Source organism: Silurus aristotelis (genome assembly GCF_946808225.1).
Source record: "Silurus aristotelis genome assembly, chromosome: 14".
Classification (NCBI taxonomy): Eukaryota; Metazoa; Chordata; class Actinopteri; order Siluriformes; family Siluridae; genus Silurus; species Silurus aristotelis.
This window is the reverse complement of record NC_139587.1, coordinates 1294179-1321096: the sequence shown is the minus strand read 5'-3', so window position 1 is coordinate 1321096 and position 26918 is coordinate 1294179. Positions and strand designations below refer to the sequence as shown.

The 26918-nt window shown below is 37.4% G+C and overlaps 1 protein-coding gene across 7 annotated transcripts in view; it reads left to right on the top strand.

Moving 5' to 3' along the window:
• The window catches only part of lingo2 (leucine rich repeat and Ig domain containing 2), a 230230-nt gene that overhangs the window by 126006 nt on the left and 77306 nt on the right, over nt 1-26918 (top strand). For 3 of the 7 annotated variants that reach the window (XM_083559794.1, XM_083559792.1, XM_083559793.1), the window contains one exon: nt 14456-14540. The gene's annotated coding sequence lies outside the window, so the exon portion shown is untranslated. Of the gene's footprint in view, nt 1-5113; nt 5192-10600; nt 10694-14455; nt 14541-26918 lie in introns of all 7 variants that reach the window. The other 4 variants (XM_083559795.1, XM_083559798.1, XM_083559797.1 and 1 more) reach the window with 3 other exon arrangements.

Here is a 26918-nt window from a genome sequence, read left to right as displayed (position 1 = left end):
ATATCAGTGGCACATAAAGCAGCTCACAATCACTAGAGTGTCTCTGAAAGCACAAATAATTCCAGCTGTCAGAGATTCGTTCACTCGCTCTTTTTTACAGCATCGTACAGCACACCGCATTCCCTGTTCTCCTGTAAACCTGTGTTTGTGTATTCATTTATGTCTCTTCTTGCTTTGCCCTGGTTATGTGGTTTGTTGGTTGTCAAATTACATTCTTGATTTTGGATTTGGATGGTGAGATTCACTGATTCACTTCGAAGCATCGACATAAAATCAATGATGCGATGCATTAATTAAAGAAAGTGTGCATCAGGTACAATGTGTATGGTGATGCATAGTTTTTAAGATATTTGCATCAGTAAAAAAACATGGCAGAGGTAGAGCTGCAGGGTGTTGTTCAGGGCAGAGTGATCGAAGAAAAAGAAAAAGGAAAAGATTTTAATTAACAGGAGCGACAGGAAGTCTATTAAGGTGCCAATCATAACCGTTGTGTGGGTAAATGATAATCAGACTCACATGTAAGAGGTGAGACAGAGGTGTGTGTCTGCTAAAGAAAGTGATTTGACTCTGATTGATCGATTGAATGAAGCAAATCAAATATGGATGGAGTTTTTTGTAGACAGAAACCAGATGTGAAGATATTCAGGGGAGTTTGGCAATAAATGGCATGTGTAACCAAAAATGTTTCCAGCTATTTTTTTTTTTTTAAATCTAATCCTTTATTTTTGTATTTTCAAAAATCTCCATGTTCTTCATACCTGGGTGATTTCTGGGACCTCGTCTTACTTTGTTGAGGGTTTGAGTTACAGAGAAATGTTTTCAGCACTACACACATTGCATTGCCAACTTTATTTATTTTTATTTTTTGGCAATTTTATTCGTCTAATTAAGAGCAATATGAAAACAAATAAAAACCAAAGGATGGATTTGGATTGTAAATAATATCAACAGTCTGCTACAATGTGTTCATGACCACAGTTTGCATGAACAGTTCTGCATTTCAGCACCAATCACTGAACAGCGCCTCAACAATGATGGAACTGTAATGAATGGACATTCGGTGTTGAGGATCAGGATTGGTTCGATTCTGAGTCTGAGTTTCTCTCAAGGTTTCTTCCTCAGGGAGTTTTTCCTTCACCACAGTCACTACTGGCTCAATCATTAGGGATAAACACAGGTACCAATCTTATACATTACAAAATCCTAATATCTTTAAATCTATAAAGCTGAATTTATACAATATCTTTTGCTAAATGTGCTCTACAAAAAAAAAAATCGATCTTAATTGACATAAACGATCATGCTAAAAAAAAAACAATGCTTTCAATCTGAACGAATCTCACCGTAAAATCTCTTGAGATATTTTTTTCACTTCTGATTTCTCCTTAAATAAATGCCCTCTGCTTGGATGTCAGGTTAGACTTGTAGATGATTCCTTGCCTTTACAGGTTCTGTTAAAAGGTCCTGTGATGTCCCGACTTTTTTGTTTATGTGAGATGATCATAATGACTCATAAATTCATTGTGTGCTGGAGGTGAATGTTACACTGGCTGTAAACATGACCTGAACTCTTTATTAGTCCTCTCCATTTAATTAATTCAATGTCATATTTTATTAGATCAGCTGCTCTCATTTGCAGGCAGCGAAAGACTCAGCATGGGCTAGGAGTGTGTGTGTGTGTGTGTGTATGTGTGTGTGTATGTTGGTGTTAATTGACCTGTAGGACAGATTAGTATAAATCGAGGCTGATAATCCTTCCAATAAGCAACATTTTATCAAATCCTTGAGCCAACACCATGCTGATGTGGAATTCTGGATTCTGATTGGTCAGAACGTGTTTCTATAGTAACAGGAGCTTGTTTGGTGATTGATTTACTAATATATGGCAGATTTACTAATATATGGCAGATAAGGAGTCTCCAGTGTCAGTGCTGTGCTTCATCTCCCCACACACTCTTTCAGATCAGGGACAGTTTTGCCTTTGTTCATTCAATTAGAACTAATAAGTAACCCCACACACACTATCTGGAGAAAACATCCCATTCCACATGTATCTCTATTTGGTCTTATAATAAGCTCCAATCTTCTGGGCTGCAGTTATTGTTCAAATTTTTCCCAAAGGCGTTCAGTTGTGTTGGAGCTCTATAGCAGGAGATCTTCCACACACTTCCAACCCATGGAAAGCAGATCTTTATGGATCGGGCTTTGCACAAAGTGGGGATTGTCATGCTGGAACAGTCTCCTATTTCATGTTAATGGAGAATTTTATGCAACGTCTAAATACGTCCTTTACAATTGTGTTTGAAGATGAACCACATACAGTATGGGTGGAAAAGTCAAGTGTCATAAGCCCCACCCCTAGCAACATTCGAGGTGGTATCAAAACGTTTTGAGAATAGTTTTGGATCACACCAGCAGATGGTAGCACAAGGCGGCACGCACAGTCACAGGGAGCACTGTGATTCATAAATCATTGTGCCAATGACATCATCCTGTGAACATCATCATGTTCTGATCATGTGTGCACCCTGTCACTAAACTCCTCACACGTGAGATTTTCACCGTGATCAACATGATCTCACTTCTGCACCCACTCTACTCGCCAGATTTGGCTACTGCGGACTTCGCCCTCTTCCTAAAGATGAAGATGCATCTCATAGGTCGCTTTTTGACACTGTTGCAGAGATCCGGTGCGATCACAGAAGGCGTTTGACACGCTTAGAAAAGAAAACTTCCAGGACACGTTCCAGAAGAACACTGGGAGCACTGTTTTGCTGTGTAAGGGGACTGTTTTGAAGCTGATCATGTGGAAACAGATAAATAAAGTAAAATAAAATAATAAAATAAAGACAGACATCATTTAATTAGTTTTAACACAGTGAGTAAAATGCATAATTAATTGTGCTGGATAATTGTGTGTGTGTGTGTGTGTGTGTGTGTGTGTGTGTGGGTGTGTGTGTGTGTGTGTGTGTGTGTGTGTGTGTGTGTGTGTGTGGCCATGCTGTGAGTTATCTCTGGTGTTCATCTCAGAGAGGGATTTGATCCAGGGCTGATTGGGAAGTTAATATGCTAGTGTAAACTCACACCATTGCACGAAGCTCCTGAATGTTAGATGCAGAGGAAGTTGAATTCACTCGAGTTGTGTTTATTTGGTAAATTGACTCTCAGCTTGTTGCTGCTGGTCATCATTTCCATGTAGGTGTTTAAAAAGCAGTATGCAAAAATATCAACAAGTATTTATAAGTTCTAGATCAGCATTCAAAGTGTCCATGTGGCTTTTTGGATCAGATCCAGGATGCAGACTGAGAACTTAAGTGACAAGCATCAGGAATGTGTTCTGTTTTAGTACTGTGTCTTCTGTAACAGTGTGTGTGTGTGTGTGTGTGTGTGTGTGTGTGTGTGTGTGTGTGTGTGTGTGTGTGTGTGTGTGTGTGTGTGTGTGTGTGTGTGTAAAATGGCCGGGTTTTTATACCTGTAGTGGCTGTGAAATTACGCAAAGCTGTTCTCTCACAGTGTTAATGTGGTGTAATATTACAATTAATTTGTGTTGGTAATAAACTCCAGGCTCCATTCCAGAAAAATACTGAAAAAAATTAAAATCAATTAAGCAAAGCAAAGGGCCCCGAAATAATTCATCAGTGAGAGATTTTAATGAGCAAAAAAATTACTGTAGAAAATTACATTTTTAATATTAAACGTGTGGGTGTGTCTTCTTCTTTTTTCTTCTTCTTTTCCTCTTCTCTTTCTTCTTATTTTCTTCTACTTTTTTCTTCTTCTTTGCTCCTTTTTTTTTTCTTTTCTTCTACTTTTTCTTATTATTTTCTCCTTCTTTTTCTTCTTCTTTTCCTCTTCGTTTTCTTCTTCTTTTCTTTTAATTTTTCTTCTTTTTTTCCTCTTTGTTTTCTTCTTCTTCTTCTTCTTTTTCTTCTTCTTCTACTTTTTATCTTCTTTTTCTTCTTCTTTTCTTTTACTTTTTTCTTCTTATTTTCTTCTTCTTCTTCTTCTTCTTCTTCTTCTTCTTTTTCTTCTTCTTCTTCTTCTTTTTCTTCTTCTTCTTCTTCTTCTTTTTCTTCTTCTTTTTCTTCTTCTTTTTCTTCTTCTTCTTCTTCTTCTTCTTCTTCTTCTTCTTCTTCTTCTTCTTCTTCTTCTTTTTCTTCTTATTTTCTTCTAATTTTCCACTTTTTCTGCTTCTTCTTCTTCTTCTTCTTCTTCTCTTTCTTCCTCCTCCTCTTCTTTTTCTTCTTATTTTCTTCTAATTTTCCACTTTTTCTGCTTCTTCTTCTATTTCTTCCTCCTCTTCTTCTTTTTCTTCTTATTTTCTTCTTCTTCTTCTTCTTCTTCTTCTTTGATTGTTGTCATTGTTGTCCTCCTTTTCTTCTTCTTTTTTTTTCTTCTTCTTCACTGTATTATTAATAGTAATTTTCTTAAATCTAAATAGCCGTAAACATGTTCTTCTCATTTGATGGTAGGATAAATATAAAAGTATTAACCAATCAATAGTGTGGTGGTAATACTGTCACTTCAGGAGTGTTTTATCTGGAGGGTTTTGGGAATGTATTTTACTGGGGGGTGTTTCAGGAGTTCTTTCTGGAGTGTTTCTCGCCAATTCAGGAGTGTTTCAGGAGTGTTTCAGGAGTGTTTATTCACTGCTTCAGGAATGTGTTTTATGATCACTTTCTGGAGTCTGTTGTCAGTTTGATGATTAAATTTGAGAGATTTGTGGGGGTTTTTTTCTTTCCAGTAGTGTTAAGTTGGTGTTTCAGGAGTTGCTCTGGAGTGTTTAGAGTGTGTTTATTTAGTGTTTCAAGCATGTTTAGAGAGTATTTCTGAAATGTTGTAGGGTTTTTAGGAGTGTTTCTGTGGTGTTTCATGAGTTTCTAGGGAGTGTAAAGGGAATGTTTCTGGGGTGTTTATTCAGTGTTTTATGATTGTTTATTCAGTGTTTTAGAATTGTTTCAGGAGTGTTTATTCAGTGTTTCTGGGATGTTTTGGGAGTGTTTAGTCTTTAGAATTTTTTTTTAATGTTTGTTGAGTGTTTTAAGAGTATTTAGGAGTGTACTTAAATGTGGTTTTGGGATGTTTTAGAAGAAATGTGTTTGTCTTTTTTCTTTAGTAAAGGATTATTCTGGAGAACAGATGTATAGAGGAATCTCTAACTGGCAGTTGATTGCGATGTGCAGCTTTGAGGCGAGTAAGTGACCTGACCCATTGCAGCATTTCTTGTTCTTTCTTTCTTCCTTTCTTTTTTTCTTCATTTTTTTTGTTTTCTTTTTTTCCCACATACACCAATTGCATGGCCTGATTATGGAGATGGTTCCCGACAGAGCAAATCAGGACCAGATCTCCAAACGGGTCACCTCATTAGAGAAACCTGCTCAGTTCTCAAAAAAAAGAAAAAAAAAAAAAACGTGTAGAAACTGTTCAGTAGATATTTTTGCTGTGATTGATGTTTTATTCTTACAAAATTCCATTGTTTTTTATATTATGTTTATTTGTATACAATAACATCATGTGCTTAAAGAATCCATCTGCAACACCAAGACTCAAGCAGGACACAAACGTCTGCTCAGCTGTTTCTAGAATGCATTTTGCAGACATTGCGCTTTATTCATCCTCCGTTTAGTGAAACTGAGTGTAACAAAATAAAACATGATTTTTCAGATGTGTTTTAAAGTCATGGTGAAAAACACCAATTATCCATAGATGACAAAATATGCATTTGATTTACAAAAGTAAGTTGTGTGCTGCACCAAAACAAAACTCCATTCAAAAAGGGTAAAACTGGAGAGTAAACAGTGAAGGAAAACCCTGAAAGTGTTGCATTTAATAAGTACAGATTTATTTATTAAAATGTATTAAAATAAAGTATGACGAAGGAAATGTAAATATGAATTGGTGTCTGTAATTGCAGTGCTTTCGGTTCGGTGTCTTCAGTGCTGGAAGATCTGCAAAAATATCAGCCGTCTTTAAGAAGTACAGATCGATCCACAGCTGGAATAAACAGCTGTTCTGGCATTGGTAGACATTCTTATCTGGAACTTACAAATATCTAAACAGGTGAGGGTTAAGAGTCTTTTTCAAAGACCGGAACAGTGAAAACTTCAAACACTGGTTTTGGGATTTGAACTCCAGCATTTGAAACACTGAGCTTCCACTTCTATGATGATCATTTGGTCTTGAGAATAATGAAGAGAAAAGTTTTTCCCCGGTTTGGTTGGTGTCCAGGAGTTTATTAGTCCACCTTCTATAAAGAAAAAAACAAGCAGTTAAACAAATGCCAAGCGAAAAAAAAAAAGCACCATCCTTTAATCTTTTAGACTAAGCATTCCTGTCAGATGTGGAGAAATGGAACGTGTGCTATGTTTTGCTTTTTAAGGAAAAAAAATGTTCAAGTCCAGAGAACTAAATCTAATGATTTTACACAGTGACCGAACAAGAACGAGGCAATATATTTCCTTTAGATAGCGTTCCACAGCGTTCACAGTAAATAAAGCGTAGTGTCGGCTGCTGAGCCTCTGCTGAGCCAAGCTGCTTCGCTTCTTTGTTCCGTGGAGGAGAAAAAAAAATAAATCCACGCCCTGAACTCTTTCACTTTCTTTCAGCCCCTGCTAAGGCGTCGTCTCCTTTATCGATGAAGGTAGCGATGTGGGCTAGGTGCCAAGCTAAACACGCTAAATAAACACACTTGGCTTCGAGGAGTCGTTTGCGAGTGCAATTCGGTGAGAGGGAAGAAAAAAAAACAGTTACTACGGCGGAGTGAGGAGCAGATGGACATAAACTAAATGAAGTGTGGCTATTGATTGTCATTTCGCCAGCTCCCGCACTCCCTCGGCAGCTCTCGGGGTCTCGCTATTAACTAGCATGGCTCATTGTTCACACCCTGCTAATAAAGAAGGAACAGGCCCCAGCAGCATTGACCTGAAATACTGCAAACACAGTTAAAGCACTAAAACTACAGCTGAGATGCACAAAAGCTCCATTTCACCCATTTTATCCTGCTGCTTTAATATACACACACACCATATATATATATACATACACACACACACACACACACACACACACACACATATACATACACACACACACACACACACACACACACACACACACACACACACACACACACATACGTTTCAACAGAAAATGGCTGGGCTTTTAGCATTATAATGGAAGAACATTGTGGAGCTAACACACCTGGATATAATTTTCCTTTATTACTACAGCTCTGGTCTTTAAGGACCAAACAGCAATGAATTTTTTGGTTGTTTTTTAAAAGAAGGAAAAAAAAAATCAATGGCAGGATTTCCAGCATGTTAATTTTATACTACAGCAAAGTTTTCATTGGTGATAAAACGTGTCAGATTTTTTATAATTATTATTAAGGTTACATACTGTTACTTTACCTTATGTCACGCTACATTACATTGCGTTATGTTATTGTTAGTTATACTCCCTTACAGTATATTATGGTGCTACATTGCAATAGTGTGGAAATGTAGACGAATACTGTACTGTTTTGTAAACAAAGCGAGTCTCGAACCTTTTTGTTACCACCTCATATGTTACCTTTAGTTATGTTATGTTACATGATGATATGTTACAATAAGTCACTTTGTTTTTGTCAATTTATGTCACATGACATTATATTGCATTCTTACAGTGTGTTAAATTATGTGGTTACATGTTATTCTTTGTCATGTTAGGCAACGTTATGTTACATTATATCATGTTACAGTGTATAAAGTAAAGTTATATTAGGACACGCTACAGTACATTCAATTACAGTGTTACTTTATCGTTTGCTATGCTTCATTGTTTTATATTATTACATGATATGTTACATTACACCATTTCATGGTACACTATGCCAGGTTAAGTTACGTCAGGTGAGGTTATGGTATTTTATGTTATTTTATCGAATGCTACTGTATGTTAGGTTATGCAATGTTAAACCATGTTATGCGATGTTATAGCAACTGTAAGTAGTCCTTGTCTGAACTGCCTCTTTTTCTTTCTTCCTTTTTAATAAGTTTCATAAACTCCTCTGGTCTTAGAAATAGGTTGAAAAACGTATTTGATGCGTCACCTGAGCACATTAGTTAACGTAGAAAAGTTAACGTACTATTATATAACAAGGACACTAACATAACCACGTGATTCCCAGCCTCGCTACTGTCAGCGAAAACCAATCGGACCAATCACAATCCAGAACTCATCAGCACGCTGATGTCCCTCGAGCTGAAATGACAGACACGAATCAGAACCTTAGAATCGCAGTTTGTTGTGTGTTTTAGCCGTGGGTTCAGTAAAAGTGGAAACAGGAGTGTGACCTTATTAACACCTGACATGCTGTATATTTATTCACAGCGTCTCAGGAAGAGAGAAACATAACACATTTTCCATTTCAGGGAATTTCCATTATAATCACAAGGCGGTTTTTTTCCACCTTAAAGAGCAAAGTATGGGAGAGTAAATGCAAATAGGTTAATAATGTATCACCTGCTGTGTGATTTACGTCGGCCTGAATGTTTAGGAGCAGAGATCGTATGTGTTAATGAATCCCACCTTATGGCATGTAGAACATTTGGAGAAACGTGTTTCTGCCTTTTAAAGACAAATAAAATCATGTCTGGCAGGTTTTAGAAAACAAGTCATGACTAATGAGATAATGATTATATTAGATGTTTTTAACACGCCATTCTTTAGTTATAGACACAATCCTAGGGTTCGTCTACTGTATAAATTAATCCTATCAGTTTTGAAAATATTCTCATTCGGATGTCTCTCGCTTCTGGAAAAATCTCTAATTGTTTTTTTGATTATTAACACAATCATGGGAATGTTCATGTTCATCCAGTTAAATACACTTCATTAACTTATACAGTCCGACCCCCCGGTGTGCGGTTTAGGCTGCGCTAATTATTAGAATCTTGCTAGCAGTTTCTAGAAGCCAGAAAAGTACTATATACAAAAACAAATAGTTTTTTACCAATGCAAATATGTAAAAAAATGCAAATTTGTACCCGATGCACACTTTTTAACAATCACATTGTTAACATTTAGCGATATATACTGTATATATACTGTATCTATTTTTTTTGTTTGCAGCCTGTTTCTTCGTATCTGCATAGAAAACACTCCCATACTGCGTATTCAAGAAGTGGAACCACACAAAACCCTTTTGTTTAATGACAGGTTTTTTGTGTGTGTTCTATGCAAAGTTCAGTAAAAAAAAAACGTTTCTTTTATACCCAAATTACCACTTAGTGATTAGAAACATTTTCATCATCGAAGCTGCAGTACATAAACCTCATCCTTCTACCTTTCCGAACAAAAAGTTTTATAGAAAAAAAAAGTCACGTTTTGATGTTTTGTCTCTGAACCCATGATGAATCTCCACATCAAACGCGGCTGAGACGCGACCTTCCCGCTGACCTCCTCGACAGAATTGTAATTTCAACTCTTTAGCGTCATGAGGACGTGATCTCGCACTCGAGAAGATACAAAAAAATAATTATATAAAATTGAAAGATCTTTTAAGATCAAGGTCAGATTGGCCTCAAAACAGAACAATGTTTTTGTGCATCTGATCTGAATGCATTAGATGCTCCGGTCTCCGTGACCTCATGATTCCCTCCACATTATCGACAAATAACGATAAACTTTCAGCTTTTTTTCTGCTCGGAAACTTCAGTATGGACACGCATGTTATTTACTGCCAGTATGGACACGCATGTTCTGAGTCATTTACAAAGGTTTGTGGCTGAGGTGTCCCAATACTTATGCCCATACTGTGTATGTTCAGATCTCTTTCTCTTGGAGATGACGTGGAGTTCCCTGCAGGAGATGATGGTTCAGGAGCTGAAGCTTGTGAACACCACAGCAAACGCTCGCAATTTTCTGCTTGCGTCAGGTCTCTGTTTTCTCCAAACTCACACAGGAGGTTCTTTCAGAGGAACCAGAGCTTTTGTGTGTGTGTGTGTGTGTGTGTGTGTGTGTGTGTGTGTGTGTGTGTGTGTGTGTGTGTGTGTGTGTGTGTGTGTGGTGGTTCATGGCTCAGGTTTAAAACTATTTCAGTTTTAAACATTTTAATAAGCCACAGTAATACTGTATATATGTGTTTTCAAAAGTAATAGCACCCATTATAAAAATACAGACAGACAGACAGACAGACGGGCAGACAGACACATGGGCCACTTCCTGTACCCACTTCTGTTACAGCAGCTACAAAAAAATAATTTCCTCACCATTTATCTCTCTTTTTTTTGGTCTTTCTCTCGGCTGCCTGTGACTCTGGATATCTGAAGCGATTCTTCATAATATTCTCTCTGCATTCCAAAATTCTCATCATGAGTGCAGAAGTGCGATGGAAAAAGCTGCTGTTGAGGAGGTTGAGTTGTGCTGCTTTGAGATGATTTCCCAGGGCAGAAATCAATGCAGCTCTCACTGTGCCCTTTCTGACCCCAGACTTTTAATGCTCTCTCTCTCTCTCTCTCTCTCTCTCTCTCTCTCTCTCTCTCTCTCTCTCTCTCTCTCTCTTCTCTCTCTCTCTCTCTCTCTCTCTCTCTCTCTCTCTCTCTCTCTCTCTCTCTATCAGTGAGATGAGAACAAGAAGAGAGGAAAATCCATCTATCTATCCATCTATTGCTGGATCATGAGCCAAACATTGATCTTCAGATCTCTCAGTTTGGTATAATAAATCAGTTCTGTAGGGTGAAGAGTTTCACTTTCATCATGTGCTGTTTCTCTGAAAAGTCATTAAATATTCATTAGTGTTTTTTTCTTCTATGGAACATTTTTACAACGTGTGGAGTTCAGAAATAGGAGGTGTGGAGTTCAGAAATATGAGGTGTGGAGTTCAGGGGAAAGGGTTTACTGGCTGCAGTGGAACAGAATCAGCAGCAGCAGTGTGATCAGCTCTAAAAGCACAACATCTGTTTCAGTTCTAAAACAGGAAGCGATTTTTTTGTTCCATTCCTAATAGAGGAAGAATAAAAGGATCTATTTATTGATGATTCCTGCAGGTGAAGAATCCGGACGAGAGCTTGAGGGAAAATAAACTACATTTTAAATTTGACTGACTACTTCTTTTAGAATGAAAGAAACATTGAGCTGTTTCAAAGAGGGAGGAAGAAGATAGGAAATGAAGAAATGGGGAATAGGTGGAAGGAAGGAAGGAAGGAAGGAAGGAAGGAAGGAAGGAAGGAAGGAAGGAAGGAAGGAAGGAAGGAAGGAAGGAAGAAAGGAAGGAAGAAAGAAAGAAAGAAAGAAAGAAAGAAAGAAAGAAAGAAAGAAAGAAAGAAAGAAAGAAAGAAAGAAAGAAAGAAAGAAAGAAGGGCTGGAGGGAATGATTGGAAAAATAAAAAAAGTAGTAGAAGGACAGAAGAGGGAGTGAAGGGAAGAAGTAAAGTGTGTGTGTGTGTGTGTGTGTGTGTGTGTGTGTGTGTGTGTGTGTGTGTGTGTGTGTGTGTGTGTGTGTACATATATAAATATATATATATATATGTGTGTGTGTGTGTGTGTGTGTGTGTGTGTGTGTGTGTGTGTGTGTGTGTGTGTGTGTGTGCTACAAGACAGTATGTATCTGACTCAGTACTGAATGAAATACACATTAGAAGCTACAAACACAGCCAACTTTTGCTTCTTTCTCTCTCTCTCTCTCTCTTTTCTTTTTTTCTACTTGCTAAATAAAGCGAGTTTTCTGCAGCTTATTTTTAATGACACACATCAACGTCTGAAAGGTGTAAATATTAATTACTGTAAATTCCTGACAACTTTTTTTTTGATGGAACGAAAAACACGAATAAAAAAACACGATGAACTGATAAAGACGAGTTGTCACAACAGAACAGTAAAGTATCTCGGGGAAGATGGATGGGATGGGATGGGATGGGATGAGATAGGATGCAATGGAATGGAATGGGATGCGATGCGATGGGATAAGATGCAAAGCAATGGGATGTGATGCGATGGGATGGGATGGGATGGGATGGGATGCGATGGGATGCGATGGGCTGGGATGTGATGGGCTGGGATGGGATGGGATGGGATGGAATGGAATGGGATGGGATGGGATGTGATGGGATGCAATGCAATGGGATGCGATGGGATGGGATGGGATGGGATGGGATGGGATGGGATGGGATGGGATGTGATGTGATGGGATGCAATGCGATGGGATGCGATGGGATGGGATGGGATGGGATGGGATGGGATGGGATGGGATGGAATGGGATGGGATGTGATGGGATGTGATGGGATGCAATGCAATGCAATGGGATGCGATGTGATGGGATGCGATGCGATGCGATGCGATGCGATGGGATCCTGCATCCATGTGAAAGTAGAGAAGATTTTAATCATAAAGCGAAGTCTCATTTGTAATTCACAGGAATTTTATGGCGGGTGAAAAAGCAGTCGAGCATTACTCAGGATTCGGTAAAAATCTGCCTGATGTGGATGTAATTTATATCGGAGGACTGTGAGGTCGCCTTAGTGTTACGTGTGCTACAAGACCCTGTAAAAGTAATGTCTATAATTCATAAAGAGCATAACCTTGATAAAATATGAAGCGTTCCTCAGCACGCTGAAACAGAATGAACAAAAAAAAAAGAATTCACTTTTCAGATTGTTTAATATGGGTTACAGAAATAAGCTACAGGATCGGAATGATTTAATCACAGGGTCTTAACCACTGGATCCTTAAAATGTGATCATAATGAGGAGGGAACCAATAAGTGACCTTAAAGGGTTTACTGAGGTTATCTGACGAAAGTGATCTACAAGTGTAGATCTTAATGAGGAGATCTCTTACAGAACAAGATCCTTAATGCAGGAAATCCAGTGAGAGGATCATTAGCAGGGGATCTCAAATAAGAACTCAAATAAGGAATCTTAATGAGAAAATCTTAACGTGGAGATCATAATAACGGGAGCTTAATAAGAAAATCTTGATAAAGGGATGTTATCAAAGTAACCTCAATGAGGGACTTTTAATTAAGGAATTTTATTAAAGGGACCTTATTGAAGAGATCTTATTGACATTATCTTAATGATGGGATCTTTATGAAAATAAAGAAGATCTTTATGGGTGCATATAAATGAGAAAATCATAATAAATATCTTGACAAGGGGGATCTTAAAAAGGTGATCCTAGCAAAGGCACATTGATAAATGACTATGGGATAATAACAGGATCTCAGTGAGGGATCTTTTAATGAGGATCAGCCTGTTTCAAATTAATTAAGAAAAAAAGTGCTCTGAAGAAAAGGTCATCAAAGATCATAAACGATCTAAACAAGAGGATCTTAATGATGTGATTAAGACAATTGGATCTTAATGAGTGGATCTTAATCATGGGATCTAACTGAATTGGGTTTAATAAGGGACCAAGAGAAGCCAAGCGTAAAAGTGGATCTCAATGAGGAGGATTTCAAATAGTAGGTCTTTACAAGGGATCCAAATTAAGAATTCTTACCCAAAGAATCTCAAGGAATATGGTTTAGCGTAGAGATCATTACACAGGATATTACTGACCGAATCTTAAAAAGCAGATATTAACAAAGGGAGGATCAGTGAAATATGTAAGAAACCAGAGGGAATGTATTGCCCTTTAACAGGATGCTAATAGACCTCACTGTCAAACTCAATTTTACACTCGTGTCCAAAATCAAACTTTCTCTTTCCTTCTGTAGTTCAAGTGATCCGTTTCTCCGCCGTCTGGTTCATCCTCGGCAGCTTTCATTAGCAATTCAGAGCTAGTGTTTGCATAATGCCCCGTGTCCCTGTCCTCCGTCTTCTACTGGCCCACTCAGAGAGCCTCATTAGTGTCTTTCTTCTCAGACGTACCGAGGGCAAGAGAGTGAGAGAAAGATGTGATTTATTCAGGCTACATAGAAATCACACACACACATACACACACACACACACACACACTCACACACACACACACACACACACACACACACACACACACACACACCATCTGACTATAGGATTGATATGTCATTGAGTTTGTCCACTGGATAATGATTTCATCAAGTGACCTGATTTTCTTTTTAAATCCCAGCAAATCAGTTTCTCCAATGAAATAATAAATAAGAAACAAAAGCAAGTCATCTGTAAGTTATCCAAGTTACAGCCAGTCCTTCTGACCAAATAAATAAATAAATAAATAAATAAATAAATAAATAAATAAATAAATAAATAAAAAATAAATAAAAATAAAAATAATTAAAAAACACAAATTGCCTGCATTTAAATTCCTGCAAAAAGTATAACAAGCCCAGCTCTGTTTCCATATTTTCAAGAATAAATATTTAACATCCAACATGAATTTTTGTCTTGTTGCCTAATATTTTTTTTTTCTTCACTTATTTTTTTTTTTTTACATCGTTTTTTTTTTTTTTATATACTTCTTATAATAACATCTCTTTCTATTTTCCATTTTCAGATCTAAAGTCTGACTGAGGAAAAGTGAAATTACTGATGAGCAGGAAACTACGGCATGGCTGAAAGAATGATCATTCTTCTATGTGGTAAGTCAGAAGAAAACTAAAAACGAACACAGCTGTTATGAAAAACATGCTCTATATGATCTTCACACTCTATACACACTCAATATGTGATTTACATTCTATATATAATATATACACAATATACAGTACACTTTGTACACATTATACAATCTATACTCTGTATACACTTTTACATCCTCTACACTGTACAGTAATCTATAACTCTATAACTCTATACACTCTATTACGCAAGGAATCACTCTAGATACTCTTTAGACTTCCTCAGTACATTCTATACATCATAAACCCTCTATACACTTTGTGTGCACTATAGATACTCTATATACTGTATATACTCTCGATACTACATACAGTGAATACACTCTGGATACTTTATACACTCTAAATACCACATACAAAATATATAATCTAGATATATCTAATCTTCATATCTAGATACACTATATGTTTTACATACACTCTAGACTCTATACAATATCCTCTTGATACTCTATGCACTGTAGATACTTTATACATTGTTTATATCCTCTAGATACTCTATACAATGTATATCCTTTAGATGCATAAAATGTATACACTATCTAGACTCTATCTAGACTATATTATATACACTTTAGAAACACTACACACTCTATACACTCTTTAAACTCTACGTGCTCTGTACATTCCTCTCTATAAACTAAATGCTGTATATACACTATCCTCAGTGCAGAGAACTGTGTGGTTTTTGTTCTTATAACCTTTAATCGAAAGGAAAACTAAAGAGGCTGAAGAGGGAAAGACTGTTTATAGCTGCTATAAGATGCTACAGTTTGCTTTATCTAATAAGATCAGGAACTGATTTGTTGTTCATTGCATGGCTTTGGGACCTGCTGTAATTGGAAATGAATCATTTCCAGGGTGGTCAGGGTCACGGTGTTTACAATAGAACTCGTGTTTTTGGATTTTATGACTCATATCTCTATGACTGTAAATATCAGGGTCTGGAGTTACAGTGGATTGCATCACAGATGGAGAACATCTGAGAGGAAAGATCTCTTTGTTTCTCTCTCTCTCTCTCTCTCTCTCTCTCTCTCTCTCTCTCTCTCTCTCTCTCTCTCTTCTCTCTCTCTCTCTCTCTCTCTCTCTCTCTCTCGCTTTTGCTCTCTTTTTTTCTTTCCCCCTCCCTCTATCTCTCTAGTCTGTACACACATTCACTAGTGGAGGTATGCAGTAACTTGAACTTTATTTATTTATATTTTTTTTAATGGAAGATCATTCACATTGTGATCCTTGAAGGATACTCTTTTTTTTTTTCATTCAAAGCGTTTTTTAAACATTACTGCACACATTTCACTATAATCAGACATTCATACATTTTAAGATCAGATCGTTTTTAGCCAATGGACGTTTTCTTGTTTTACACCTGAAGATCTAGATCAGAAAAACACAGCCATTGTAAGACTAAAAGTAGCAATTTTACATGCTCAAGGAGAACTACCATTCTGAAGAGGGAATAATGAGGCCCGTATTTCTGCTTGTAGCCCTTCAGCGATCGATGCACCTTAGATATCAAATCAATATTTTTCCTGTGAGGGCATCATGGCTAATTTTATGTCTGGGGATCTTATCCTGGATCAAAGGATATTGCTTGATAAATATCACATAAGTGCGAAGCAATGATCTAAAAGAGGGAAAAATGTTAAATATTTAGACATTTTTTTAAGCCTGAGAGGTTTGAAGATCCACAAGATGCTGCTAATCCTTTATTTTTTTAAATTTCATTAATTTTTTTTATTCTTAAAATAATAAAAGCATGTTTTTTTGTTGTTGTTGTTGTTGTTTGTTAATGAAGGATTTCAGCCCTCAAGCATGGTGAAGTTTAAAGTCAAGAAGTCTTGTGTTAAAAACCCACACTTGCCTTCAAATTTTTGTATTTTGGTCTTGATCAGAACAAATGAATATGAGACTGGCCAGACTGGCTAGCTGATTAGCATTCACAACAGATTGCATGGTGTAATGAATGGCACAGAGGCCCTGGTATCTCCCACTTACTACAGTTTTATACAGCTAGAACTACTTCCTGGGAAAAGTTCCAGACTCTGAAATGACATGCAGCAGAAGCAGGTCCTTAATCCAGAATCTTGTTCGAGGTGTCTAATGTGTGAGTTCAAGGGAACAAGATGTTTGGAGGAAGTTCTTAAAACTGAGCCAGGTTCCTTAAACTGCTAAATGATACTCAAGTAAAAGTAATACCATAAATGTCAAATGGCTCCAACTATTAAAAAAACCTTAATAAATATTATTGATGCTTGAAAGTTACCTTTATGGAGTGAATTTGGAAACTTGAAACTAGGTTGAGAATAAAATCCAGAAACTGTGCAGGATGATGTTTGGCTGGATGAGAGCAGAAGATACCTTTTAACCATAGACATGGCTTTATATCGCTTAGCCCAGCACATAGTTGTTGTTTTGCTACATCTCTGAGATACAGTGTAGATAAATAAATGTAGTCATGCACATAATCTAATGATGATGTTTCATGTTAAAGCAACAATAAGGCTGTTCTTGTCAGTGATGTTCAGGGTGTGGAGTCTGGAGAGCCTCCGCTTGTTTAAATCTCATGAATAGATGAATAAATAATTCTGCACATCAGTAAAAATCAAGGTGTCCTGCATGCATGTGCAAAGAGAGAATTGTGCTACATCCACATTAATCTTGGCAGATCTGAAGACCACATTTTAAAACACTAAATTTCTGCATGTCTGGACTGAAACATCTGAAAACGCTCACATCCCTGCACTGCACTTGCACAGAAAAAGAACGATCATTTCATAACCTGTGTTGATTTTTTTTTTACTTTTGATCTCAATCATGCTCAATGTGATTTCAAGCAAAAGCAGAAAAAAATGTGAGATGAGATGAGATGCAGTGGTAGCTGCAAGTTACCAGATTAAGTAACAAGATTAGTTACATTAGTTACATATTTTTTATATATATATATATATATATATATATATATATATCACATGAACAAAAATGTTTTTCAGTTTTCTTCTCTCTTTAATGACGAATTGCTTTAAATTCCTCAGTTCTTAATTATTTTTAAGTTATTACAGTGTGGATGGAGGAACAAACCGTAAAGAAAAAAACAAGATATCCAGTTTAACGTGAACGTAGAATCAGCTGCACTATTGACACTCATTAGCAAACATGATTAATGTTGTATTGTTCATCAATGTTTCATCAGAGCTTCATCGTTGTAACAATGTGCAAAGTGCGGGGCAAATCTTTCTCACGTTCACAAACACGAGATCGCACCATCTCACCAATTAGCACCGACTCACAAGGTGGTGTGTTTTTATAGCAAAATGGATTTCAATCTCTCATCAGCATTATAGCACTGAGATAAACAATGGAATCAATAGTTTTTCATTTTGGAGTCAGCGTGTGGATTAAAGATGCGTAGTCAGATTTTACTGATCGGATAAACCATCACTGATCACCTCGTACTTTTGTGTCTCTATTAGCAGTTGGAAATAGTGTGTGTTTTTGTGGAAGTTGTATAGCCAGTTAAAGTGGTGTTTGTGTTGGTGTATAGCTTGTGTGTCCAGATGAAGTGGTTGTAGCATGTGGACCTGCTTTGCTCCATCAGGATTGTTTTGTCTTCTCTGGATAATTAGTGAATGAAGTGACGATTTGGAAAGATTCTGGAATGATTCTGGAATGATTCTGTGTTGAACATAATTAGCATTGGAATTGTTTTCCCAGCTCCATGTTTATCAAGTTTCACCTCATTTCATGAAAAATTAATTAGGCAAATAAAAATTGGAAAAAACAGAAAATATGACCCTAAACCCCGCCCATCACCCTGAACCTGACCAATCAGGATGATGAGCTGTGAAATAGATTGAATTATTAATTAGGAAACTGCTAATATGTGTTTTCATGAAAGAACAAAGAAAGAAAGACAACACTAACAAGTATGTTTAAGCTTACACACACACACACACACACACACACACAAACACACACACACACACACACACACGTGTACACACACAAACCGCACATTCCTGCTAATTACCTATATATAAAGTGCACTAATGGGCACACAGATGGATGTGAATAAATCAAAGTAACACTCCATCTGTTATACGCGCACACACACACACACACACACACACACACACACACACACACACACACACACACACACACACACTCAGGAAGTGTTTTATATTGTTTGCCCACACTTTAATTCGGACTGAAATAGCCGTATGTCACTGTGTTTATTTTTGAGTGTAAACACTCAGGTTTGGGATTATTTTTATAAGATTGCACTTTCCTGGTGTGCTTTGTGAACTAAGGATGGAGAAGTTCTTCTTCAGTGCTGAACAACATCACTCACTGTCACAATCAGTTCCAATTCTTTTAAAGAACGCAAACAAAGCAATGAAGCAATTGACACTTCACATATCATCTGAAACGTATCTGTGTCAGATCATGAGTCCGGGAGCCAAGGTAGAAAACTTGCTGAGTGGTGAAGTAAAAAACAAGTCGGACAGATGTACCTTCTCCAAATACCTCCACACGGAGGATGATTAAAGAGGGAAAGTTCTGGAGCTGCCTGAAATAATTGTATAGGATGCTTTCACTTGAACTAGGAGGCCTAAACCTGCTCCAACATGACAATGCTCCTGTGCACAAAGCCAGCTCCATGAAAATATACTTTTTATGGGTTGGATGTTGTGGAAGATCTCCTGCTGTATGCTTCAACCCTATTGAGCATCTTCCATTGGGATGAATGTGAACCACACAGCAATCAGGTGTCCACAAACTTTTGCCATAGTGTATATAATAGTGTAAATAATCCTGTAATATGTATATGAATATCTGGTATCTGGTTTCTTACACAATCCCGTTGTTTTTGCTTCTTCTCAGCCGCTAGGGGTTTAGTAATTATATCATTCACATTTAGATTCAGCGCTGTTACAACAAGCATAACAAGCTCCGTACCAGGCGCTAAACTTAATGAATCCACTTGTGTGCTTTCCAATGTCCAAAAGGGTTGTTCTGTCTCACTGAGCAGCTCGTTCCCGAACTGAGCGCTGATTTACAGGACGTATTGCTGCCGTCTCCAGAGTTCCTCTGTCTGAGGAACTGGCCAGAGCTTCCATCCTGATATCCTGACATCCTGACCTATTGCTCCAGACTCTGACTTTACCACGAGTTATAAAAGGCTGAAGCAACTAATGAAATCTCCTCGGAGTTAGGGTTTGAACCAGGGGGATTTTCCAGGGCGAACACGGAACCGGATTTTATGACCCATGATTCCCGTGTGTACAGAATAAATCCCAATATACTGCATCCAACGTGTGTTTACCTGGATTCACTTTACCACTTTAGTACTGTTTATTTAATACCACATGCAGCTCTGTAGAGTGTGTGTGTGTGTGTGTGTGTGTGTGTGTGTGTGTGTGTGTGTGTGTGTGTGTGTGTGTGTGTGTGTGTCCTTATTTCCGAGTCTGACTGCCTGCACATTAAATCCTATGAGTCTAAAGACTCCCTCCTGCAGAGTCTTAAGCTGCTGGCACAGTAGGACACACACACACACACACACACACACACACACACACACACACACACACACACACACACACACACACACACACACACACACAGACAGACACACACACACACACACACACACAGTAGTCAGGTTCAGTCTGATTGTTCTAAAAGTGCATTATTTTTTAAATGTTTTTTTTTTCCTTCTTTCCCTCTCACTTTCTTTTATACTTTCTTTCTTTCATGTGAAATCCATCTGTTCTTCTGATTTATTCTTCTGCTTTCTACATTCTCTCAATTTCTCAGCAGTTACATATACACTATACGGCCGAAAGTCTGTGCACACCTGAGTTAAGATGTAAGATTTATTTTATGTTTCTTTGTGAACATCACATTTCACATTTATGTTATAATGAGCTCCACTCTTCTGGGAAGATGTTCCACTAAATTTTATTTAAAGCTACAAGGGTGTTAGTAAAGGCAGGTACTGATGGAGGTAAGAAGGTGAGGAGGCCTGAGGTGCAGTCAGCGTTCACATTCATCCCAAAGGGGCACTGTCATGCTGGAACAGGTTTGGGTCTCCTAGTTTGAGTAAAGGCAAAATAATTGTGTGCCTCCAACCTTGCTGTAACAGTTTGGTGAAGAACCACTTATGGATGGATGTATTGTTGTTGAAAGGATAAAAACACCATCTTCTGCTGAAACACAGAAAGTCTTAGCTTGTTTTTCCAAACACATAAAAAGAAGGAAACTTGGAGCTTCCTGTTCTGCTTTATAGGAAGACCAAAAGCAAGGTTTAAAAGCTTAAATCCAGTATAATACATTAGTATAACTTTACATCAATCATGTGATTGAACTGTGCATGATGTTCAACTACAACCACAGTGAAACCACTTCAGGGTTCAAGCATCTCCAGCGTGTAGTTTTTGTTATATTTTGGTGCCCCCTCACTCCTGGCCACCAAAGTCGGCCTAAAGAATTTTAACAGTTTTAGAAGAAAAATCGAAACATATAAGAAGCGTGGGTGTGTTTGAAGTGGGAGAGGAGATTGTCTTTTTGTCAGTTTTAGCCAGAAAGGAAGCATGGAGGAGGAAAGTGGCATCAACTGTTTTATTTATTTCTGAAATTGCTTTAATGCTCGTTAATGCTCAGGAAACATCAGGAGCTCAGTCTGATGAACTTTACACCAAATTAAAAGAAACGATTCAAGAGTTTATTAGGGGGACAGCGCATGTAGGACGTTTTGGAGACATGGTGAGGTGAGATTGAGATGGTTTGGACATGTGCAGAGGAGGGACATGGGGTATATCAGTAGGAGAATGCTGAGGATGGAGACACCAGGAAGGAGGAAAAGAGGAGGAAGTTCATGGATGTGGTGAGGGAAGACATGCAGGTAGTTGGTGTGAAAGAGGCAGATGTAGAGGACAGGGGGGGATGGAGACAGATGAGCCACAGTGGCGCCCCCTAATGGAAGCAGCCGAAAGAAGAAGAAGAAGAATCAAAAACCACTTGGAGCAAAATGTGTTTGATTTTCTGATGAGGGTTCACGGGGACCTTACGCGTCTTAAAATCCCTGTTTTTTATTCAATTGTTTATTCATTAAAATGAAACAATAATGAAGTCAAGAATAAAAACCTCCATGTCTCAGTACAATGTGCTGGTGCGATGAAGCAGATTTACTGTTCCCAACTTGATCTTGATTGTTTTTCTATTACAGTGTCATTAAAAATAAAATTTATAAATCTGGGAGCTGTTTTTGTTGAACCTAATAGAGAAAGTATCTATTGATGTAGTGAACTGGGATTTGTGTGTTCGGTAAATTATTCATTAAATTCATTTCTTTTAGATCGATAGTGACAGTATAGTTATTGGTTATGTCAATTAAAGACTCTCTAATGAGCACAGTATGCATTTTTTAGTTTTTCAACACACACACATTCACACACACACACACACACACACACACACACACACACACACACACACACACACACACACACACACACACACACACACACACAGGCAGCACTTTTTGTTGACATTGACTGAGTTAATTGTGTGAGATTGGAGAATTCAGCCCTGGGCTTATTGCAGTAGATTTCTAAACACCATCTATACTGCGCCACCATTAACACTTTCCCAATGAATCCAATCAATACCTCAATGGCTGCAAAAAAAAAAAAAAATCCCCCAGGCTCAGAATTAACTCCTTAAAAGTTTACAATTATGGATAAAGTGCTTGATGTTTTCTTGTGAGTAAAAAAACTTTTTTTTCTTCGCTGTAGAAACAGTTTCACAGCCACACTCGCTAGTATACGTAATGTCAGTCATTGTGCTCCAGCACACAGACGGGACATGAGCGCACAGGAAAACACCTGCTGATCAAATGAAAGCTTGCTGAATACTTATTACAGCAATCTGTTTACGTGACACGGCTGAGACGCCAACGAGCACCTGCGTAAGTAATGTCACGGCATCTTGAAAGGAAATGTTACACCTCACTAGTGCTTCGGCATCAAATCCACGTAGGATGTGTAAATCCAGCACAATCATTTTTTGTAACTTGGTGTTAAAAATATATTTAAGGATTATAATATGTATTCAAAGCGGTGCGGGGGGATGGGGTATGGGGGGGGGGGGGGGGCAGAGGGGCAGTTAGTGCCTGGCTGTACCACTTTACCTTGAAAGTCTAGGAGTCAGCAGTTTCTCTGCATGATGGACATTTAGAGTCAGATTGGTTATGGCTTCTACTTTATGAGTTCAATCTATTTAGCGGGTGACAGAGCACCCCCCCCCCCCCCCCCCCCCCCCCACACACACACACACACACACACACACACACACACAATATTTAAAGCAGGGCAGCCTAATGTTCAAAGGCAGGAAGGTGGTGTGTGACCAGTGATGCATTAAACAAATTTTCTAGCTTTTGCTGAGAATCTGAAAAGGACTCAGCAGTGATCTTTTACCCCGAACCCTCTGTAATTATTTAGTGAGAACCAGTAAATTGTGAAAACTTTTCCCTTCCATTTTTATTTTGTTAAGAGCAGGATCACATAAAATCAAAACCAGAACCAGACCAACTGAAATCAAGAAAATACCGACACCTATTCAGACTGACCTGCACCGTGCTCCATTTCAAGGGAGAAACTAAAACAAGATCAAGATCCATTCCGACTAAAAAACCCAGATGAGATCTAGATCCATTCCAACTCTAGAAACTAACACAAGATCTTGATTCATTCCAAGTGACAATAAGTTCAGATTTAAATCAAAATCAGTTAACAACCAAGACAAGCTCTAGAGCCATTTTATCAGAGAAACCTAGATGAAGAAAATGTAAGATCTAGATCAATTCCAGCTAAAAAAAAAAAAAAAAAAAAAAAACAAAACAAGAATCAAGATCTATTCTGACAAAAAAAAAAAACCTAGATGAGAAATAGATCTGTTCCAACTGAGAAATCCAAACAAGATCTAGATCCAGTCCAATTCCAACAATTATTATTATAGCTCTGAGTTTCAGTATTTACTGCAATCCTTTTTCCGGAAGCATTGTGTCCTTGCTGGTTTCCTTAATAGCTTTAACCGCTCAGGTACTGCTTCACTTGTAGGTCACGTTGTGTAAAAGTACGCGCCAAATGAATAAATGGAAATGCAAATGGAAATGGAAATGCGCTGCCTTAAAGCTTGAGGCTTAATAATGATGAGGTATGACTATTCCTCACACACTGCTCCTTCCAAAAGCTTTGCGAAGTGTTAGCATGCTGCTTTCCTGCGTGCTGATCACTCGCTTCCTGTTAACTGCAGAATACTGGTCATGTTGAAGAAACAGGAAGTGGGTGATAATGGTGAGTGATATGGGTGTGTGTTGATTGGACTTTGGAGGAGAAGACCATGAGATCCTGCTTGTTCCTGCATTCAGCTGTCACGTCACATGACTTTCTGTTTTGTCGCTCATCTCCCACTTCCTGTTAGAGACAGAATTTTCATGTAGTGTTCATGGAAATAAGGTGGAAATAAAAAGCTGTGAGATTCCCAGGACAAATGATAGGATTATTTCATTCTGTACTTCTGGAGTTCTGAAATCATTTTATTCAGTAAGAACCGCATGAGTTTCTATGTTACTACAAACGACTGAAATTCCCTTCCAATCCCTGATAAACACACAGCAGCCCTGAGAGAACTACTTCCTGCCTGGATTTCTGCACTGTTTGCCCCTGGGACACAGGATTTTGTTTGTGCACAGCAGTTAATGAATGAATTATGAGATATGCATTGATTTTATTTTCCCTAAACAGCTGAGGAAAGTCAAGGATGCCTCAGGTACGTGATGCTGAAGTCGTCTTTATACACTGCTGAAAAAGTTACAGCCAAGAAGGAGAAATAAATTCCACGGATGATGGAACTGCAGATGTTTATCAAATGTCCTTATCCAAAGCAACTATTTTAAGATTATGGGCAGGGACAATGTTTCCCACAATCCATTGCACCTCAAGATTAGTTGTTTGTTTGCATATCCGGGGAGGTGATGTAGACAAGATCTAGATCAACTTTAGTCAAGAAAAGTTGAGATCTTGATCAATTACAGCTAAGAAATTAAGACAGGTTTGAGATCTAATCTGGGCCAGAACTAGATTCTTTACCAACAGAGAAACCTAGACAAGATCTAGATCAATTGCAATTAAGAATAAGACAAGATGAAGATCAATTTCAAATAAAAAAACCTAGATGTGATCTAGAACCATTCCAACTCTAGAAACGTGAATAAGATGTTGGACTACTGATTCAAAAAGCATGGTTCATGGGAAGATGGACATCTGTTCAAGAAGTTCTGTGACTTTATAGAGAACCTGACAAGTTTATTGTGCAACTGTGTAACATTGTTTTTTTTGTTTTTTTTTCCCAACACCACCAAGCTGCTATTGCTGGTCCCTTGAGGGTTCTTAACTCTCAATTGCTCAGCTGTATAACTGAGATAACTGTAGGTTGCTCTGGATAATGTAAATATCTGATTCCCATTCACAATAATTAGCACTTGAAGATCGTCTCACTGCTTATTACTATGTTAGCTCCATGTTCCTCTTGCTATTCATGGTCCATGTTCGGGTTACAGCTTTAATTTCTTAGTCTTTTTGTTTTGTGTTCAGCTTTATTTTAATTTGTTTAATTGTATACGACTTTTTTAGATGCAGTAGCATGAAATGTTCTATTCAATTGAACTAGGAGACCCAAACATGTTTCAGCATGACAATAAATGTAATTAATTGAAATATATATTATTATTTTTTTGTAGAAGGCTTTCATTAATGCACATTGTCTCAAAGCAGCTTTACTGAGATAAAGCACTTATGAAAGAATGTATACATTTAGTGCCTATAAGCTTGTTTATTATAATTGAAAGTGTATCCCTAATGAGTGAGTCAGTGGCAACGGTGGTGAAGGACAAACTCCCTGAGATGGCATGAGGGAGAACATTGAGAGGAACTCTGTTTAAAACATTCTCAATGTTCCGGGTTCTATGTTTCACACGGCTTGTGTCGGATACGTTTTTTTTAAAGTAGAAGAAGATGGACATCTGTTCAAGAAGTTCTCTGACTTTCTAGAGAACCTGACAGGTTTCTTGCAACATTGTTTTTTGGTTGTTGTTGTTTTTTTGTTTTTTTTAACAATGAGAGTCCTTAAGAAACCAGTTTCCAAAAAACCCTGGAAACTTGATGTTCTGCAGCTTTATGGACAGAACATCAATATTATGGTTATGCTGAAGGAACAGAAAATCAGGTTTCTTCTTTGTTTGATGGAAGTTTCTCCAATCTAATGGGTCCTTGAAGTGCTGTCTCAAATAGATAAATGACATAGAGAACATTGTAAAAACTTTATTGTTGTAACGTAAAATTCTAAACTCCGTGTCCTCCTGAATGTTCTGAGAAGGTTCTCTTGTATAGTAAAAGGTGGATTTTGTGTATAGTGAGACAAATCATTTAATTTAAACAACAAAAAAAAAAAAATATATATATATATATATATATATATATATATATATATATATATATATATATATATATATATATATATATATATATATATATATAAATATATATATATATATATTTTTTTTTTTTTTTTTTTTGGCAAGCTGCTGTTTGCTCTCCACCTTTTCCAGCCTTTAGCCCCTGACAGTGTCAGAGAAAGAGAAGCTATCGACAGGAGCGTGCTGTTCTCTTTTCACAAGCACACACACTCCAAAAGAAGGTCACACACACACACACACACACACACACACACACACACACACACACACAGCTTTCTGACCACCATACAGCTGCCTCGGCTGGATAAAGAACTGAGAATAAGCAACACTTAAAAAAATCCTTTGCTGTTAAAAAACCCAGAAATGAATGATTTTGGAGATTTGCAGCTGCGGAGGGTAAAACCACTCGAACAGACATTGAGGAATTTTTTTAATCATCCAAAAACAAGTTAATTCTCCTGTAAATAAAAAAATAAATAAAACAATAAAGAACACTAACGTGATTAATAAATTTTTACTTTTATCGGTCAAATATATAACCATGCACCGTATAGCATAAAAATTTATTGAAAAATAAAATAATAAAAATAAATAAATGATATCAAATAGAGAAAATAATTTAATATAAAATAAATATAAAGATGGGATATTAAAACTGAAGAGATTTTAAGATTAAATTTTTAATTTATATATATATATATATATGAGAGAGAGAGAGAGAGAGAGAGAGAGTGCATTTATTTTTTCTTTAAAGTAGCTTTTAATATTTTGCCTCTAGTGGTTAAAGTTGGAATCGACAA